Raw genomic sequence first — 21446 nt, forward strand, 5'->3', positions numbered from 1 at the left:
GCTTCTACAGGATTTCCTACCGAATGTCCTATTGTTGCTTCTCCCTCAAAAATTTTAATCATATTCTACTTCTGGGATCTGAGGATGATTAGAATGGGCAAAGAGGAGGTCTAGGGGTTTTTGAATGATGAAAAATAACCTTCAGGTGTTGTCTCCTTGCTCTATGTCTTCATCTTTTTTTATCTGTGTTTTTTTTTTAACTGTAATTTTTTGGTAACTGGTTTTTTTATGAATGGAGTGGGTGATCATGGTGGAGAGAGGTATGGTAATGAGATGGTGATGTAAGAATTTATTTATTTTACAGGGGAAGGCCATTTCCTTGCTCTACGGTCACTTCCTTTAGGATTCCCAAGCCATTATAGTTCCTACAGGATCATCCTGTAGGTTTTCAGGGAATCTTTTAGAAAACACAGAACCCTTGCAAACTGAGGCAAATGAGTGAAAAAAATGAAAGGAATGGTGGAATGATGAAGGATAATGAATGGAGAAATAAAAATATGAGCTGAATAGGTCCCTTTTGATTCTCCATTGTTGCTCTGATCGTCCTCCTACTGGCCTGCAAACAATATTTTCATAATTTTTCTTTTCTCTTTTTTTATTTATATTTTTTTTGAAAAACAACTAGTCTGCCTCCAAGAGGTTTTCATCCTAGCTACTTGCCTTGGGCACCTCAAGAGAGGTTTTCACCCAGAGATCTTTTTCTTTCTCTCTTTTTTTGTTTTGACACCACTGGGCCACCTCAAGATGTTTTCAACCCAACAGTGGGAGTCAGGCGCCTCATGGAGGTTTTCACCTGAGTCTCCTTATTTTTCTTTCTTTTTTCTCAATGACCTAATGAGGTAGGAGCTAAGACTTGTTCAACCACCATCAGTGTTTTGTTGATACCATCAATGAACTCTTGCTTTAACAATGGCCTTTTGTAAACTTTCAATCTATGCCCATTAACAAGTAATGGAATGGCCTCTGCATCTATGGTTTTGATCTGCACTGAACCATTATCATGACATTTCTCTATGACATAAGGCCCTAATCATCTAGTCCTTAATTTGCCCTTAAATTCTTTATATCTAGAATCATATAACAAAGCCTAATCACCTTCTTGAAATTGCTTTTCCTTGATGTTCTTGTCATGCCAGATCTTCCTCTAAATTTGAGTTATTTTGAACTCATCTAACCCATTCAACTAGAGGAATCTCTCTTTTTGTGCACTGCTGAGATCTAGATCTAGTTGGGCTGCTATCCTCAATGTATTGTACTCAAATTCAATGGACAACAGGGCCTTTTTCCCATAGACCAACTCATAGGGTGTGAATCTAGTTGTGGTCTTCCATGTGGTATTGTAGGCCCAGGTGGCCTCAACTAGTCTATTTGCCCAATCTTTTCTACTGCTACTAACCACTTTGGTCAGGATGCCCTCCATCACTCTGTTGATCACCTCCACTTGCCCACTATCTTGTGGATGATAGCGAGTGGAGGTCATATGCTTGATCTTGTGCTAGTTTAACATGTCTTAAATCATGTTGGATTTAAATTGGTTGCCTTGATCAGTGACCAGTTCTCTAGGGTACCCAAACTTGTAAAAGAAATTTTCCCTTAATAACTCAGTCATCTTCTCCTCTGTTGTTGCCTTGATTGCCTTAGTTTCAGCTCACTTAGTCAGATAATCAGTGCACACAATGATGTATTTCTTTTTCTTGGAATAAGGGTTAATAGGTCCAATGAAATCCATGCCCCACTTATCAAATGGCTCGAAAGTCACTTGAGGTTGCAGAGGAATTTCATCCTTTGGAGTAGGCTTTCCCATCCTTTGGCACCGAGCACACTGACTAGTATATCTTTCCAAATTCTAATGAAGAGTGGGCCAATAATAACCAAATTGTAACACCTTGAATGTTGTCCTCTTTGCTGCAAAGTGACCTCCACAAGGCCCATCATGACAAGTCAGAAGGATGTCAAAGACTTCCTTCTCCTAGACACATTTTCTTGGAATTTGATACGGACCTAGTTTGAAGAGGTTGCCCCCAATCCAAGTGAATGGGGCACTCTTCCTCACAATCTTGCTTTTCTCTTTGGAGGACAAATTTTGTGGGAACTGTGCAAATACCAAATAGTTTTCTATATCAGCAAACCATGGAGAGAGAACTAAAATGGCGAATAAGTGTTCATCCGGTAACTAATCATCAACCATTCCTTCCTCACCTGCAGGAAAAGTTAATCTGGACAAAAAATCTGCAACAACATTTTCCTTGCCAGACTTATCAACAATGGTCAAACTGATGTAATAAAAGTAACCATCTAATAATCTGAGCATTCACATCAGGTTTATTCATTAAATATTTGATTGCATCATGGTCAGTATGTAAAAATTTTTGATAACCTGTAATGTAATACCTAAATTTGTTTAATGAATGCACAACAACCAGGAGCTCCTTTTCGGTCATTGTGTAGTTCAGTTTGTTCTTTGACAGATTCTTACTGATAAAGTAAATGGCATAAGGAAATTTTTCATCTATCTAGCCTAGAGCTGCTCCTATGGCTTTGTGTGAGGCATCAGCATGTATATGAAAAGGAAGGGCCCAATTTGGGCCTCGGAGAATTAGTGCAGTGGTTAACTTGTCCTTCAAGGTGTCTAGGACCTCTTTATAGATTTTTTTACCATACAAACTCAGAGTCTTTGGCCAACAACCCAAATAAAGGAGAAGCTAACTTACTGAAGTCTTTTATAAACCTTCAATAGTATCCAGCTAACCCTAGGAAACTTCTGACATCTCTTTGCTTTTGCAGAGATGGGACCCTTTGGATGATAGCTATTTTGTTTGGGTCCACCTGTAGTCCTTGTTGGGATATTGAATGACCTAGCACAGTCCCTGTAGTCATCAAGAATTCACATTTTTCGAGACTAAGAGACCGGTTCATTTCAATGCATTTGTTCAGCACCTTACCTAAGTTGGACAGAGCCTCCTAGAAATCGCATCGATAAGCTATAAAATCATCCATATAAATCTCTATTGCATCATGGAATAACTCGGCAAAGATACTCAGGACTGCTCTCTAGAAAGTGGCAGGAGCATTGCATAGGCCAAAAGGAAGGACCCTATAGGCGAAAGTACCCCAAGGACAAGTGAAGGTGGTTTTATCCTAGCCTTTTGGGCTAATCTAGATTTGATTGTACACACTGAATCTATCAAGGAAAGAGAAAAAAAAATTCCCTACCAGGCCATCTTGCACTTGGTCGATGAAAGGTAGAGGGAAATGTTCCTTCTTTGTGGCTTTGTTTAACTCTCTGTAATCGACACAAATCCTCCACTTACCATTTTTATTTGGAACCAACACCAAAGGATAGACCCACTCACTGTTTTAGATAGGGTAAATGAATCCTACATCTAGCAGGTTTTGCAGTTCTTCTTTTACTATATCCTTGAGAGCTGGATTCATCCTCCTTTGGGGTTGTCGAACTAGTTTGCACCCTTCTTTGATAAAAATGTGGTGAGTACACACTGAGGGGTGCACTCCCTTCATTTCTTTGTAACTCTAAGCAAAGGCATCCAAATGTTCCTTTAGCATGTTGCACAACTTTTCTTCTTGGTGAACAGAAAGAGATGGGTTGATTTTCAAAGTTCTCTCAAGGCCGAATTCTATGGTTTTGACACGAATGGGGTTGGAATCGGCTAAGCATAGATCAATCTAATGGTTGTTCTAGGTTTCCTTTACTACTTCTTCTAAGGACAATGTATTGGGAGTTGGACTTTGGAGTATGTGTTCAATCAAATCATCTTCATCCGGTTGTCCCCCTCCCATGGTTGTTTCTAAGGTATAGAGTTGGGCAGAATAAACTTCATTTTCTTCCGCCTCTTCCAGCCATAAAGGTAAGTCATGTTCTACAGATGGCTGAGCAGGAGGGTATAGGACTAACTACTTGGACATATGCCCATTTTTTATAGTCATATTTCCAGCCCTGTAGGTAATGTAGGCATTGGGAGTGGTTAACCAGGGCCTCCCAAGGATAAGAGGGTAACCAGTAAGCTTGGCCTTAGGCTGGAGAACTAGGAAATCTGCAGGGTATTCCCAATAGTCAATGGAAACCATCACATCCTCCACAATCCCCTCAGGGGTCACTATGGAGTGGTCTGCAAGTTACAGCACTGTTTTGGTCTTTCTCAATGAACCCTAGAGGTTGAGCATGGTGTCCTTGGTCATCACATTAATGACAGCCCCAAGATCAATCAAAGTGTGCAGGACAATGGTGTCATTGATGTGCACATCTACTACATGGCTTCCAAGGTCCAAATACTTTGGACAGATTACCTGCCCCAGCATTAAGTCAGACAGTTGTCCAATGACATTAATGGTAGGGACATCTCTTCTTCACCTCCCTGGATGCTTAAAGCACTTCTCCTTAATCAACTTGATGTAAATAGGCACATCTTGTATAGCTTGGAGAAGTGGAATTTTTACACATAGATTTTTCATTTATCCCAGAAGTTCAATCTCTTCTGGGGTAGGCTGGAGTGGTTGGGTTAATCTCTCAGGAAAGGGTGGTGGATTTAATTTAGGCATGCTTTCCACTATTTTGTCCTCAACCACCCTAGGTGGAGGTAGAGGTTGGTTGTCCTGGAGTACTATCCCAGATCTCAGGTTAATTTCCTGAATTTCCACAGCATAAGCTCAATAGGATGTCTCTCCATTGTATATTTTCTATGTTTGTCTATTGTTCAGGTTCATATTTGGCTGGGAAGGCATCTGGGGTTGTTTAGGTGGAGCAGAGTGTAAAAGTTGTCGTTGTAGTATAGTGGTGATTATTCCCGCCTGTCACGCGGGTGACCCGGGTTCGATCCCCGGCAACGACGCCAAAAAGTGATGAGTACCAGTATTGCAGTAAGAATGCTACAACTCTTGGGGCTACCTGCTTTACTTTATCAACTCAGGGTTCGTACAAACTTGGAGGTGACAGTGTTGTATACACAAGTAAAACTAATGGTTCTATCCTTTTGTCACTATTTAGCTGGCGAGAGACCACTAGGATTTTTCAAGCCAAACTTCTATGGATTCAGAAGAAGCTTGATTATTGATGAGGGAAAGAGAAATCTACTCTAAGAGAAAGCTTGTCTACTGCAATAAGGAAAAAGACTGAAATCCAATGCTAAAACACACCATTTCCTAACTGCTAAGAGACTATGCTTCAACAAGAATGCTAGTTAACATGTATTAAATTCTATTGTCCTAAGCATGTAAGTTCAAAACATCAAACATTACTACTGTGCATGTAAATGACCAAATAAATAAGTTTTTCTTTTTTTTTATGGAAGAGTGTGAAATCTAATCTCTTTTGGCGATGTGGCAGGTGGCTTAGGAATGTTGGTGGATGGTTGGAAGGTTTGGGAAACCCTTAAGTGACCGTGTCTAGCTTCCTAGAGGATTTTCCCTAAATTCAGCCTCAAAACAAGCCACTACAGGAAACCTACAGGATGTCCTAAAAACCTACAAGATTCCCTGTATTTCTACAGGATACAGCCAAGAGAAAAATGATGGGTGCTGAAGGTGATGGAAGGCTTAGGGAAGATGGTTGGTGGATGGAATGAGGTGAGAAAATGACTAGGATCACTTAGAACTCAAACCAAGGTTGGGAGATGGTTGGATTTTCTCAACATGCTTGGAGAAGTCTCCTTGTAAAATGATGAAATTGGTGAGGGTCTTAGTGAAAGCAAGGAATGATTATGGATGGATGAAGTTTGAAGGAGGTTTTTGGCTATGAGATCTCTCTTTACTTCTGAAATACCTACACTACATCAAACATTTATATTTTCCCAAAAATCATGTAATTAAGGAGAATTTCAATAAGCTAGGAAAACATAGTTTAATGAGCTAGTGGTCTACTTCATGCGTGAGGAAAACTTGCACAATAAGATGGAATAATTAATGAGATCTAATGTAAGGCTGAAGATGGAAGAAATGATGACTAGGTCCTACGCTTGCAAATTGATCAAATGCTGGCTTAAGTATAGAAAACTCTAAATTTTATGAGAAAGTAGAATTATGTCTTTTTGGGGCTGCATGGGAGTCCTTTCCTCAAATCATGATCCCTAAAGGAAGAAGTGAGGAAAAAATACCTATTGACAGCTTTTTGATGGTTCTTTATCTCTTTTAAACTACTGCTGAAGTAAAGCACAAATGGAAGCAAACTAATCAAATCTACACTACTTGCAATGAAATACTTCTAAGGAAAATTTAACCATGAATCTATGAAATCAATCTAAGCATACAGATACAAGAAGAGGAGCCTTTGCTGCTAGGGTTGGGCCCTAACCCAAGAGCTTCAGCCCTCTGAGTTAACTCAATACTGGATCAAGAAAAAGCTCATTCTCATTATCAAAACAGAAAATTACATAGCAATGTCTTCCACAAGTCTGGAGCTCAAAAATAACTAGTGTTTTTACAAAAAAAAATTGAATCCTAATGAGGCTCTATGCCTATTTATTTATACAACTGAATTCTCCAACAACTTCCTTAAATCTAGGGAGGCTTGGCTCCCAAACTCGAGATAAACTAACTCTTTGACTGTCACTTTCTCAGCTGCCTTTTGATCTTCATGACTTGGCTGCTTGTACTCCGAGCTAGTGTGATTGATGGAGGAATATTCGAATGAGGGAGGAGTAAATGAGGAGGATTTACCTCCTACAATCTCTCTTCCTTGTCCCATTCGTGTTTCACCCTTTAATCTTGCCAAAATCCCTGATTTTCTCTCACAAACCTGCATTCAATGCACATTAGTCCACTAAGCATAATATCTCACTTTGACCCATCTCACTAAACAAAATATAATCAAAACATGTAATAAATTGTGAGAAGAGTTGATTTGACTAAGCTAGGATGTGGATTAAGGTCCATATAGTTACCCAATGATGAGGCTCATCACCAAGGTCACAGGGTGCTCAAAAATAAGCACCGAGAGCTAGTTCATATCAAGCCATTAGCCATCGTGCCACGCCATCATGTGGAGAAAAGCGAGAGTTTTCGATGCCAAGAAGTTTAATCCTAAGGTCATCATCCCTTGATAATAGAGTCAAATCACATGAAAATGTTAAGGAAAATGGGCTAAGGCCCTCTTGCGTGTGATTTAAATATAAATATATAGTCAAAATCCAAATGAAATAGAGATGTTGAAAGTAGCAATGCATTGTGAGAATAGAATGATCAAATCATGCAGCAGAAGTTGTAAGAGTTCAGTTGATTGTAGCAGTGTTGAGCTAGTAAAGAGGGCATGAAACTAACCGATGTGTGACAAATTCAAGTTGAAATACCATGGGTAAAAACTATCGTTCAATACCAATAGAAATGAAAGAGGATAAAATATAAAATCAGAAGAGAAGTAATTAGAAAAAGATGAGAAAGGAGAATTGTGTTGTTGCAAATAGAAGGATCTGAGTGTAAAATGATGGCGAGCTAAGAATGTATGCACAAGAACCCCTATAAAGGGATGAAAGAGCAAAATATTGAGATCAAATCTAGGCCAAAGGAGGGGTGATGCATAATAGATAAGAGAATATATGAATCCTGAGATCAAATCTGGACCAAAGGTGACGAGTTGTTGTGCAGATTTGAGAAATAGCTACAGAGATCCAGCGAAAGATCAATTGGACCAAAGAATCAGAGAAGATTTTATTGTTAAGAAAGATAAGAGAGAGAAATAATATATGAAATTAAATATTGTTTCCTCTTTGATATTTGAATGAAGATCTGTTAGATCTGAGTTTGAAAATGTGATGAAAAGGGGGATCTGAGTGGCAAAGCAAGTTAGTTCTTACAGGTTGGGGGGTTGGTTTCTCCAATAAGTTGGTTCTTGCAAATTAGTGGGGATTGGTGTCTTGAGTCAATTGGTTCCTACAAAAAAAGGGGATTGGTTCTTGCAGCGAGTTGGTGTGTGCAAATCAGGGAATTAATGTCTCCTTCAAGTTGGTGCATGTAAATATTATGGGATGGGTGTCTCCTTCTGATTGGTGCTAGTAAATGTTATGTAACAGTAGGTTGGATCCTACAATAATATTCAAAAAACGTTTTGTGGTTTTCTCCCATTTGGGTTTCCACATAAATATTTGTGTCTCTTGGTCTATGTGCTATTTGATTTATGGTTTGGTTGTGTGGTTGATTAGTAATAACTTAAAATATATTAAATATTACTTAAAATTGTATAATTAACCCCCCCGCCCCCCACCCACACCCCACCCGTGCCACCCCCCCCGCCCCCACCCCCCCGACCCTCCTCTCTATATTATCTTGGATTCCATCATACTTAAGGCCAATTTTTTTATCCCTTTTGTTAGATTCTAAAAAGATCCTAGTTCTACCTCTATGATTAGAATTTCTAAAATGACATATTTAGGAGCAGTAGGAGTGGGAAGGGTGATCTATTTCCTCGATAACTAAAATGAAATAAGCTTTGCCTAGGGGGTTGGGCACTGTAACAAGCTGGATTTTTGGCTCTTTGGAAAGGACTAGAGTTGAACATCAGTAAAGGTATAAAGAGAATGATGGTTTTAGATGAATCGATGATTGTTATAAGACAAGTTTCCAGACTAAAGATAGAGGGATGAATTCCTAACACCGAATCCTAAAAAGGATCGCTTGGCTACTAAAGAAATTAGAGGAGATATCATTCTTCCACATATATAGGCAATTGAATGGGAAGGCAGACAATCTTTCCAATCTAGAGGTAAGGAGTATTGGAATTAAACCATATCCTAAGGTAGTTTTTCCAATTCTATAAGGGCCCCTTAACTATCAATTCATGAAGAATTAAGCCAACCTAACCATCAGTTTTCAAAAAATTGTAGGTTTTAACCCTGTACAGGAATCACCTACAAATGAATTCTTAAAAACAAAAAATATAAAATGGTGAGAAACACAAAAAAAATACACAGATATTTCTCTTGCGTTCCAAAATTGGGACTACCAGATTGATTTTTCATTATATTCCTTTCAATGTTACAATATATATATATATATATATATATATATATATATATATATATATATATATATATATATATATATATATACATTTCGACGCATTCATAAACCCCAATCCATTAACCCTGGATTATAACATAATCGTAGTTCCCTTGACTGGATCTACAAAATACCATGGGCAGAAAACCATCATGCCCAAAACCATGTGTGAAACCTGTTGTCACTTCCAGAAGACAGCCTCGGATTGCTTACAAGACCAGTGCTTGGAACATCTATATTTTGTGTGTCTCATATGATTCTCAGAAAACTAGAGACTTCATATATTTATATATATATAATAAATAGCATGGGCTGGTTCATTCATCTAAAGGCGTAAGCCATGTATTTCTGGTACTTCTTCACATATACAACTCATAGAAATATATGTATAAACTAGCAGAGGCCGAGTAGTTAAAGGACCTACAATTTAATAAGCTTTGGTAGAGCAATGAGAGAGGATCAGGAGATAGATTAACTCATCATATAGAGCTTGAAGTGTCAAGAATTCTACACTTATTACATAGAGCTTGAAGCCTCCGAACTACACTTGTCTGAGTTAAAGGTAGACATAATGGATGAAAGAGGATAGGTGCGATGATTCATGGAGCACAATTTTAAAGATATAATATCAAAGATCCATACAGGCACATGCATTAATAAGTCAATACAAATGAATTTGTAAGAACATATGAAACATTTCTAGCAGCTAAGATTACATGAATTCAGAGAGGAAACATGAACATAATGGAATTTCACAAAAGGTTAACATATTGTAGTACTTGAAGGAGGAATCACCACCATTTCCTTAATATTCTGAAAGATGCATATCATAAAGTCATACAGTCTTGAAAATAACATGTAGTTATTTCTTTAGGATTCTGAACCTTTGTGAAGTGTTGCTTCCCACTATTTATCTAGAGAGGGGAGCATTGAACAGTAATTACAACAAAATATCTTCAGTCGAGCCTCAGTTGTCAGATCAACTAGCTGTCTCAGCCTGGGATGGCTCTGTGGCCCAAAAATCACTACAAAATATTAATTGCTTCATTAAATGGTCGACACATTACATGATTACAAAATAGGTCAACAATTAGATGGAAACGCCAACAAAATCTCTCCATGCCCATCCCTGGGATTGCCTTTGCTCAGGTTGTTGCTTGCCCACGGTCTGGCCACCTGTGTCACTCAGTCGATTCCCGTCGCTTCTGCCTTTACTGCTCGGATCGTTCATTCTTCAAGACTAGGAGCAGCCAATTATCAATTTAATGCCACGGTACAAGATCAGAGGTCGTGTGGGTAGTAATTCGTCTTCCCTCTACGTGTAACACCATGTTGGACCATCAAGTCCCCCTGAGCTTCCATATCTTCATTTACTCTGTTAGCGTTGACCCTAGTTTCATGTCACAAGGGGCCTTCCTAAGTCAGCCCATGCCGATTTTGAATGTTGCATCTCCTTTCTTAAATGCCTCAGTTGTTGACCCACCACACCTTTAAGTTTTACGTTACTTTCTCCCAAAGTTATCACATTAGGTTTTTCCATTAAAGGTCCTTATGGGACAGGACATTCCGATCTATTTTAGCCCCTTTTGCTTCATGTGACCGAGGGCTATGACCAAGATTTTAGTCTTTGGGTGCTAGGACCTTTGGGCTTGTGTCTATGAGGCTCGGCCCTTTGTTAAACAGAATCCCACATATCGGTGATTTCTGATGCTCGCCTTCGGTGTCTCCCCTTGACACTTACGATCACTGATATGCGGGATTGGGCCCACCTGGGATATCGCAATCGGCCATTTCATAGTATTTCCTCTGTTTTCTCTGTTTAATGACTGTGCTGCTAGATATACACCAAAAAAACCGTCTCGTCTCACTGAGCAGAAGAGAAATAGACGTTTTAATGTTCGTTGATCTGGGTCATTGATCCAGGCCGATTTAATCTTGATCGTTGATCCGGGCCTGTTGGTATCGTAATCGCAATACATGAGAAGGCCTTTTTACCATATTTCATAGTGCTTGCTGATTGTCCAGATGCAAAACTTCAATAAAGCATGATACATCAAATATCTCATCTGGATCCAAGACTAGTATACCGCAATCGCAAGTTAGAAGGGACTTCGGCAGAGGAGGGACTTTGACTTGTGTGATACCTGATTTCGATATCGCAATCAGCCAGGGAAGGAATTATCGCAATCGGTGAGTGGAGGGAATATCACAATCTGCGAGGCTGAGGAGGGACTTACGATATGATAATCGGCGGAGAACTTTTGTGATATGTAATATTAGCGGAGGAGGGATTTATCGCAATCGGCGAGAAGGAGTGGTGATGGGACTTAGATATGGAAATTAGCGAAGAATTTTTTTGCGATATGTGATATCGCAATCGTAAAAGTTAAAAAGGGAGACGGGTGGATATGTATCACAAAAAGGGAAGGGGCCAATAGCGATTATGGTTTGTGGGTCCCGATGCTTAAAAAGGGTTTCAACATGATTTCTAAATGTTTTAAAACATTTCAAAGGGGAATGGGAAACATGACTAGAGTTGGATATACAAAGGGATTTCGGCTAGAGTTAAAAATGGGTCACTGCAGCTAGAGTTTTAAAAAAAAGGAAAAAATGGGGTTTGTGAAATAAATGGTTTTTACAGAATATGGAAATTTCTCCAAAACAATTTTAACCGGACCTGTTCTTCCTCCTGTAATTTCCAATTTTCAAAGCACAGCAACCTCTTTCAGAAAAGTGGCAGATAGATGCAAATGATTAATCAAACTAAAAATCATTTCTAGGGGTTATCACAGATAACATATGGCTTGGAGGCTAGCTCCAAACATCTATGTTCTTTTTCCCTCTTTGTACAACTAGAACTCTCTTTTCAAAAGGTGACAACAAAACCCATGCACAAAACCTTAGGTAGGTCTGCCCACCTAATATAGGGTCCAAACAAAAAAAATTCCCAGGGCGCTGCCCCAAACCCCGTGTAGGGGGCTTGCTGCCCCCCCTGTGAGGCTATTCATGGAAAGAATATAACGCACACCCAACAAAAATGATTGTTTTAATGATCTTAAAGGCACCACCATAAGAGGTGGCAATGGCGTTGAGCATATCACACTTAAAGATCTTTGTGTACAATCAACAGCATGTGGAGTATCTGTGTACCACACTCATAATGACAGGATCCTAAGTTCATGTTCAACCTATAGATGGCGAAGGAAAACTACAAGGATTAATTAGGATCTAATTTGTTATAATACGACGACGATCTCAAATCTACTCCTTTGCAATATGGTTATAAATGTTCTACACCTCAGCCAAGGCCAAGACATTAATTCAATGGAAACATTAGATCATCCCTTCAGGTTTTGGATTTGGGAAGATTTAATTCTCCTCTTGGGTGTCAAAACATTCAATCTCATGACTTATCGATATATATTGAGTGATCTTTTGGGAATGTTTCACCAAATCCATTTACTCGGAAGCTTCAATTATGGGCAGGTAAGATGAGTCTGAAACGGAAGCACATAGAGACCTCTACAAATCAAGCAAAGGAGAATGAGTCTTTTGGCATCAATATGTAAATAATTTGTCATAGGTTTTCTTTGGAATGATGGAAATCTCCAACAGACATTTGGAAATGGTAGAGAAAGAAAAATATACAAGGTTCCATCTAGTGGAAAATCGTTTTGAATGGTTGCAAACTAAGCTGGATAAGAAGTTGGTCATAATGGAAGTTGAGCTCCTGCTTCTGAAACTCAAAGTAATTGGGATTGAGCACCCTTATGTTGGTGCTTAATGTCGAGCTAGAAAAAGTGGAAGCTGGCAAAAGTATGTAGTCTTCAAATCTACAAGTTGTAGTGGTGCATGTAGAAATCGCACCTTGTGGGACAAAAGTGAATTTTGAATAACATCGTTAATGTATTGCAAGTATGTTGTGTTTTTAGGTGTTTTTTGCATAATTTATGGAATATTTCAGAGTAGAATCATAGTCAAAATAACTAATAGAGGTAAGAAAACTTTTCTATGGATGTATTGGAACATTGAAGCCTTTGAAATCACAAAAATATGTAAATGGTTCTAGACATGTCTCCAGATTTTATAATATAGATGATAATTGTTTCAAAAAAAATCTAAAATGACATATGTAATATTATAGCCTCTAGTGGTGAAATATATAGAATATCACTCTGATGAAATATATCTCTCTTAGTTCTTGTATTTTCAGTTCTACTCTAGGATTACCCTATCCATTCCTTCTTTTTCTAGTCATTCCAAAAATATCATAACAATAAATCACTAGGATCGAAACATTTTTTCCCCTATTTATAACACTCCTTGTGGTTTCTATTCAAGTGAGTTTTATATAATGGTATGAAAACTCTTAATTATACTCAAAATATTGAAAGTAAAAAGTTGTGAACAATATTGTGTGCTACATGATCACTACATCCCACATTGTCGCCTCCTATAGGAAAACCATTTTGGGTGAGAGATTATATTCCTAATTCTTCTTGCCTCACCACCCTTGCTCTTGAACTATTCTATGCATGACCACTCCTACCCATTTTCTAGAAATCTTATGACCCTATTTGAATAGTGAGTCTATGGACTTAGGGAAATTTTCTCAAAGATTGCTCAAAATCCTTATTTCAAAAAATCAAATAATTTGTCCCGAGCCATTCCTTAGCTATATTGGAATTTTTATGTGACTTTAGGGTTTGATTGGTCATCCTCTACTATATGAAATACATATAAATACCTAATAAAACCTTAAAAGACTCTAACACACCTACAATAGACCTTGCATAATTGGTTTTTTTAGCTTCCGATTTGAGAATTGGGAGGTGGTTTCAACAAGAGAGAGCCAATAAAACCCTTTATGGTTTACAACAACCCTAATATAGTATAAATATTCCAAGATTCCAATTGTGTAGTATGTTTTGATAAGAATAGAGGATATGGTGATGAGATAGCCATTTAGTTTTCCTTTAATTTCTAGAATGTAAGGGAACAAGAATATGCCACAATCGTAAAGGGCTTGGAATTATATACCAATGAAGCTAGCATCAACATGATTTCAAGGTTACTTATGGACTTCCCTTAGGACAAAAAGGAAAGGTAGGATGATATTAATGTCAAGAAACTCTTTTCTCTTATCTATGAAGAACCTATAGAAGGAAAAAACGGAGTAAAATTTGTGGACCTTAAAACCCTAAACCTTATTAAAATTTGTCTCACCTCAAATTTCTTCTCGTTTAAATGAAAATGCTTTGAAAAATAGAAAATATTTTCATGGGGTCATCCTTATCCCCAATTTTTGCCAATGTTTTTATGAAACATTTTGAATCTTTTGCCTTAAATAGCTTTCATCTTAATCCAAAATGTTGGTGTCGATTTGTTGACAATGCCTTCATTTTTTGGCCTCGTGACCATCTCTAGCAACCTCTTTCTTTAACCATCTTAACAACATTTTGCCCCATATAAAATTTACCATGGAAATACAAACTAAAAACTATCTTCTCTTTTTGGATTTTCTTATCAGATGTCTTCCTGATGACACTCTCACCCACCAAGTTTATAGGAAAAAGACTCACACTGGTCGTAGCTTCATATCCATTCTCACCATCACCTTACCCAAAAATCTATCCTTATTAAAACTTTCATTATTTAAGCCATCCAAATTTTGTATCCGCGTTCCTTAAATAGTTGTTCAAAATAGATAAGGATTATCTCATGCTTGGCCAAGGAGTTTACAAAATTCCTTGCTCTTGTGGTAGATCAAATATAGGCCAAACTAGTGAATCATTTAAAGCTCATTTCTAGTAACATAAAGTTGACATCTTCCATAGTTGCATCTTAAGTAATATTTGTCTTCTATTTTTTAACACTCCCACAAAACTAATCATCTCATTTTCTTTGACCAAACTAAAATTCCAATGTCCAAACTCTATTACTCTTTTTATATCATTTGGAAAGCAATGGAAATTGAAAAGCATCCTTATAATTTTAATCACAAAGATGGCTACAAATAGCCAATATTAGAAACCTGTTATTCATTATATTGATCATTAATCATTCTTCTTTGTAAAATTTCTATTTCATTTTAATTATTTAAAATTAAACCAGGGATAGGTTAATTTTCATTTTTAGGTTGTATTCCCTACTCTAAAGGCATTCTTCCTTTTTTACCTCTTTTACCCTTTTCACCCTCTCCTCACTTTTAAGCATATTTTTTGTTCCTTGACCTACAAACTTAACAATTTATATTTCTTTAGCTTTATTTATTTTAACCCTTTCTTTTCATTTCAATTTTAGCAATAGCATTAAATAGATTTTATTTTTAATAACTCTTCTACTATTTTGATCATTTTTCACAACAGGGTGTAAATATTTTCCACAATGGTTAATATTGATTTTCATCCTATAAATATCCACCCTATAACTCTTTTCTATCATTATCTTTACTTGTCCCTAATGATGGATGGAGTGTCCACCTCAAATCTTAGAAATTTTAGAAATTTTACATTGTTTATCTCTAGAAAGCTCAAGCAAAAAAAATGAGAAAGTTTACTGGAGCTTTGGCTTGAAGTGACCTACCATTTACTAAAGTATATCACTCATGAAGGGATATTGAGAGTGTTTTTTTATTACCACTTCAAAATCTTGCATAATTTCAGGAAATTGTTTCTTAAAATGCCTAAATAAAAGCTAAACATCACATATTCTCTTATAACCCCTAAGAGAATGAGTAGAAAGGTCAAAAGAGGAAAAAATTGATGCCCTAACACAACATGGTCTCATCAAACATAGTTTGTGAGGCCTTGTAAAGTTGAATTGTCAAAATTCATGGAAAGGATTTGTGGATATGGATATTTAGGCCTTCTTGGAACCACAAGAGTCCATTTAGGAACTAACCCCTAAGAGGGATGTAAAAGTAAAGAAAAAGGCACATACATTTATAACTTCCAATAATAAGCACTCCTAAAACAAGATCAAGGTTGAACCCACTAACAAGGAGGTGGTTTCCTCCCTAATTTAATTAGGGACACCACCAAGAATCCCACAAAAAATAAAAGATAAATGCATAGTGCGAAATAAAAGTGCATAGCTCTATAGGAGGGCTATGACTAAATTACAAGCCACTCCTAAATTCACTCCCATCTCCTCTTCCATATTAAATGTGGAAGACTCACCTAGCCATACAAGGATCCCAACAAGGGCACAAAAGGAGGAATACAAAGTATCCCTCATAGAAACCACATTGTAGTCAACCTTAAGGGATTTGGAAGTATCTATGGATAAGGCCCTTAAATGGAAGTACATAATAAAGGCCAAGTAGAGAAATGGGGAGTATAAATAAGGAAGTATGGAGAGAAAAAAATAATATCTTTGCCACCTACATGAGAAGTTTTAGATTATGAAAATGCAAGGCATAGATGACCACAAACGGTTGAAATTGGAAAATTAGTTCTCAAAGAAATAGGTAGAAAATATCAAGGAAACTTTGACTACATAAATAGATGAAGAAAATATAATGATGGTATACATAGCTAAGATGGCCCATCTTGCACAAGATTTGATGATTTGTAGGAAACTAGCCAAGGTCTATACAGTATTTGTTAACAAAAAATAGTATAAGATATAGTTGGAAAGCTTAGCACAACAAGTTGGATTTAAATTAGAAACACCAAAATAAGTTGTAGATGTGTGCCAAGTAAGTGATGAAGAGATGAGAGCTAAGACATGTGAGTTTTACTTACACAACATTTCCCTCCCACATTCCGACAAATGGATCCTAAATTTGTGAGTATGGTATGTTTAATTTTTTTCATCTTGGTTGCATCATGAAGAACTAAGTGTAGCTAACATAAGTAGATATAGGGAAGAGGAGCTATGTATCATTTTTTGGATCATGTATGAAGCTCCTAATTTAGGGGAAATTTTATCCATCCATGAGGTCCTCTCCTCATATGTGGATTTGGCATAAATTTTGGAGGAAAATCAAGTAAATTCCATTTCTCACGTGGAGGATACCCTAAGACTCTTAGGAGAAGACAGATCAGGCCTACTAAAGAAGGTGGAACTCACTCTCTCGTTGTCTTCAAATAAGAGAACTCTATTCACCCAACACCTTACAAGATTACTTGTTTAAATCCTCATTATAAAATATATCCCTTATGAGATTAAAGGTGAAATTAATTATATTAAAATTCAACCCCCTCTTCTCTTACATCCTTTATCACCAGCAAATATGGATAGGATAAATAAAAGGAAACATGGATTGAAATTGAAAATACTACTAGGTAATATGATTAGGGGGTATTTTGTATATATATAGCATCAAACATTTAGAAGTAGTAGTTTATGTAGGATACAATAATAGTTCTTGTTATACAAGAGTAAGCAAAACCTTAAGCTGAGGGGTGATGATGGTCCTCCACAATGTAGACCATGATGCCCATTTGTCGCTCTTTTTGACCTCCTCTTATACTTAACAAACTCACTTTTTCACCATAATCAATATAAAAGTATGATTTTTGGTAATTAAATGGTGAAGGAATTGAGATTCTTTAATTAAATGGGTTTTGTTTTATTGTTTATGCTTTATTTCATCATGAATGTGCATCTGCAATATTAACTCTAGTATGTTGAGCCACATGAGGATTTATACTCCATCACACTTTCAGTGAAAAAAGGAATCTTGTGCCCTCATCTTCTTCCACAAGTTGACAATCCTTTAAGACACCCTAACAATCTCACTCATGTGAACTGCTAAGGAAGGAAATATGTAAAGGGAACAATTCCTAGAACCAAGAACCTTGATTTTATGGATATGGGGAGCATGGCCCTTCAATCAAGGAGGGATTGAAGGGAGGAACTAATACTAGATCCTAGTATAAGAAGAGCATAAGGAATTCATTTGTAGGCTATTTTAGGTGTTGTATCTCCTAGAGATGACCCCCAGGTTGAGGAGAGGTCAGTGCCTGGGACATCTTAGTCTCTCTTGAAGATAAATCAGTGTAGCTCAAGAGATAAATGTGAAATGGTTTAGATTTTGGTTCAATTACCTTTTTCAGAGGCAGATTCAATATGCACATAAACAACATATCATTCCAAAGAATAAATGTTCATGTCTGGTGGCCGACACAGAGAGAATGCAGCTTAACTTTTTCGCTACAGTAAAGATGGGAAGGAGAAATATAGAGAAGGAACTCAGTGCAAAGGGTTGGACAGACCCAGAATCCTAGGTAGTAAATCCCAGTAGAATCATGGAAAGACAAAGGAAACAGAGTGCAGGAATTGTGGAGCGCATTTTAAGGCCTTTCTACTGAACATATCACAGATATGTTATACTATATTATAAAATAAGAAAATATGAAATCTTATAGTTATCATATACTAATACATTACATAGATAAATCTGCAATTTCACAGGTACAGTCTCCTACAATATAACATAGATAAATTTGTGACTTAATAGTAAAACCAACAGCTACAATTTATACAATTTTTGATGAATAAAAATGCACATGAAGTGACACATAGAGGAAGAACACATACTACATATTCCAATGTTTGGAATCAACAGAAACTTCTTCAATAATCTTTAGGAATGGAATACATGTCATAGGTATGAATTAGCGAAATTTTGCAAAAAAAAATTACAGCCTCATGGAACAGGCAAATAGAACCATTGGAACCTCTCTCTAAAAACATAATTCAAAACCTCCCAATACAGAATTCAGAACCTCTTAAATAGAAATGGGAGCATTCACTACTGAGTTCCTCTTCCATTTTATAGGGAGAGAGGGCTCAAACAACAGTTAAAAATTATCTCAGAATGCTATAGTTGTTTGAGCATGAGAATGGCCTAGTTGTCCTAATGATTACCTAACAGACTTGATTCTTTTCTTGAAAATGAAAAATTAACAAAACATGAAAATCATGAGGTGTCATAATTGACACAACAAAATATCTTTGATGTTGATTCCTCTGATCTCCTAAGGTGGACTTAGGCTCCATTATATGGATTAGTGGTGGGTTGATGATCTGGCCATGCCTCTGTCATGATATTCCTACCACGGTTATCTGCCACTTCTCCTATCACTTTCTCCCTCTAACTGCTTAAATTCCCTCTTTCTGGAGCAGGTTGTGATTTGGTGTGGTGGCATTGGAGGTGCTCTGCACTGACTGATGACTAAAAAAAACCAATATTTGTCGACCCATTCATCCTCCATACTCTTTGTATTATAGTTTCAGGGCTCAATATATCGTAATTCTTATAAAAAGAAACATTATGAAATCATAGAATTTTGATGCCCACAACTCCTTCTTGCTTAGCTCGATTTTTTTTATCTACCATAGTACCATGCGTTGTGACCAGAGGATTTCATACAACACTGCATTTGAGATCTCAGAGCCTCATGTATAGTAACTTTATTATAAGAACGTTACACATTATGAAGTCATAATTGGTCTTTAACTCCTTGTTGCTTAGCCCCTATTTCTGTTTCTCCTCCATGGGACCGGTGTCATGATCAGTGACTTGGTGCTTGGGTGCTAAAGCCTTCAGGCTCCTATCGGTGGCCTATTTCCCATTGTAATCGCTCTCTTCCCTTGGTTCTTTGGGTTTCCATAACCAAGCGCCTCCAACACATCATAGCCCGTTAGTATCGTAACTTTTTCAAAATTCAAATAGAACGGATTTACGATGCCTCCTACCTCCGATAAACCAAACTCTGAAATTATTTCCATGTGGCACCTTTACAACACTAGGTGCTAAGGCTTTTTGTGTGTCCTTGGTTCTTTTGGGTCCCCATGACCAAGTGTCGTTCATAAGTCAAAAGCCCCTTTCATCGGAAATTTTTACATTTGCAAATACATAAGACTTCTAAAATATCTTCCCTTTTAAATGCCTACCTCTAAGGTGATTTCATGTTGAGGTCATCATTTCCACGTGGCACCTCTCGAGTGGTGACATGTGTCACACAAATTTTCCCTACTAGGCCACCTCAAAATGTTGAAACTGAATGCCACGTGTCCTTCGTATTTCCATATCATGTTGATGTCATCTCCTGAGGGCCAATCACCTGCTGCCATGTGTCTTCTCGGAAGAGTGGGAAAAGGTCGTTGGGGTCCTTGGTTTTGCGATGATTTCCTTTGTATTTCCCCTTTTCCGAAATTTCGAAGCTTTTAAAGGAATTATAATTTTTAAGGAGTTATGAAACTCCGAGGTCCAGCGTTGTGATATCGGGTTCTGAAACACCGCTTGCACCAACCCTTCCAATATTGGGTCCCAATATTCCTAGCAGTCTCAGAAATCCATCATTCCAAAAATCAACCCCTGAATTTCGGCCCTTCCCTTTTTAGCTCCCTTCTAGATCTCAGTCTCTAAACTTCATCTCTCCTTTTTTATTTTGACTTATGAACTTCAGCTCCCCATTTTGGCTTTCCCTTTAGTCAATCGGGATTGGACCTGTCCTTCTCTATACCAAGGATGAAAATAGGACCATTTGACACAAATACCAAATGGTATGGAAGATAACAACATCGTCTCCTATTGGGGACAATGTATTGCAAGCAACGCATTGAGAACCTGCAGATTAGTAGCCTTCACCATTGGGCATGGAGTCATTTTATTCAGGAGCATAGAAAACAAAAACAGAAGTAGTAATAACTTAAAACATTACTGATATGTACAATGGCTCATTGGTATATACAGTGGGTGAAAATGGACCCTTGTAATGTTAAAAATATAGCTTGAGAAACTTACCATTCACACGTAGTTCAGGCACCTCACCATCCAAGTTTTCTAGTAGGAATGTGGTGTTTCCCTTTGCTTCAGATATCTTGAAAGGTCCAAACCACAAGGGATCAATATTCCCATCCTTTACTTTGTCATCTCTCCTAACATCCCATTTGAATACCAAATATTTTGGCTGTAAAGATCTATCTCTTGCCTTTTTATCAAAAAGAGCCTTAATATTTTCATGATATTCAATCAAATTTTGAGTTATTGGCCCTCTGTTTTCTTGCAATTCTACCAGCTAATTTATTCTCCTGGTCAGAGGATTGGAACCCTCCTCAACATCCTATAAAATTCTACCAACTGGCATGGCTAGTTGGACAAGGAAAATTGCAACCTTTCCATTTACCAATTCAAAGGGAGACTTCTTAGTTGACCTCTTGGTAGTAACCCAGTTGGCCCATGGAGAAAATTTTAGTTGTGAGTCCCAGTTTTTCTAATTTTATGATATGGCCTTTTTCAGAATCCTTATGAGAGTTTTATTTGAAGATTCAGCCAATCCATTTCCCTGTGGATAGTAGGTGGTGGAGTGTCCTAAGATGATGTTGTACTTTTGGAAAAAAATAAGATTTAAATATTTGATCATTGTCAGTGATAATCTTCCTTGGACAGCCAAATCGAGCAAGCATATTCTCCTCCATAAACTTAA

At 37.4% G+C, this 21446-nt stretch overlaps 1 protein-coding gene and 1 non-coding gene across 2 annotated transcripts in view; both read left to right on the forward strand.

The window, feature by feature from the left end:
- The window catches only part of LOC149175508 (uncharacterized), a 124750-nt gene that overhangs the window by 64105 nt on the left and 39199 nt on the right, over positions 1–21446 (forward strand). The gene's annotated exons all lie outside the window — the stretch shown is intronic.
- On the forward strand, positions 4776–4847 carry TRNAD-GUC (transfer RNA aspartic acid (anticodon GUC)). The gene has a single exon. It is a non-coding gene; the product is annotated as a tRNA-Asp (tRNA).

This window comes from Pinus tabuliformis, chromosome 4_1 (genome assembly GCF_031772625.1).
Source record: "Pinus tabuliformis cultivar Carrire ecotype Pingquan chromosome 4_1, CPIR1, whole genome shotgun sequence".
Taxonomy (NCBI): domain Eukaryota; kingdom Viridiplantae; phylum Streptophyta; class Pinopsida; order Pinales; family Pinaceae; genus Pinus; species Pinus tabuliformis.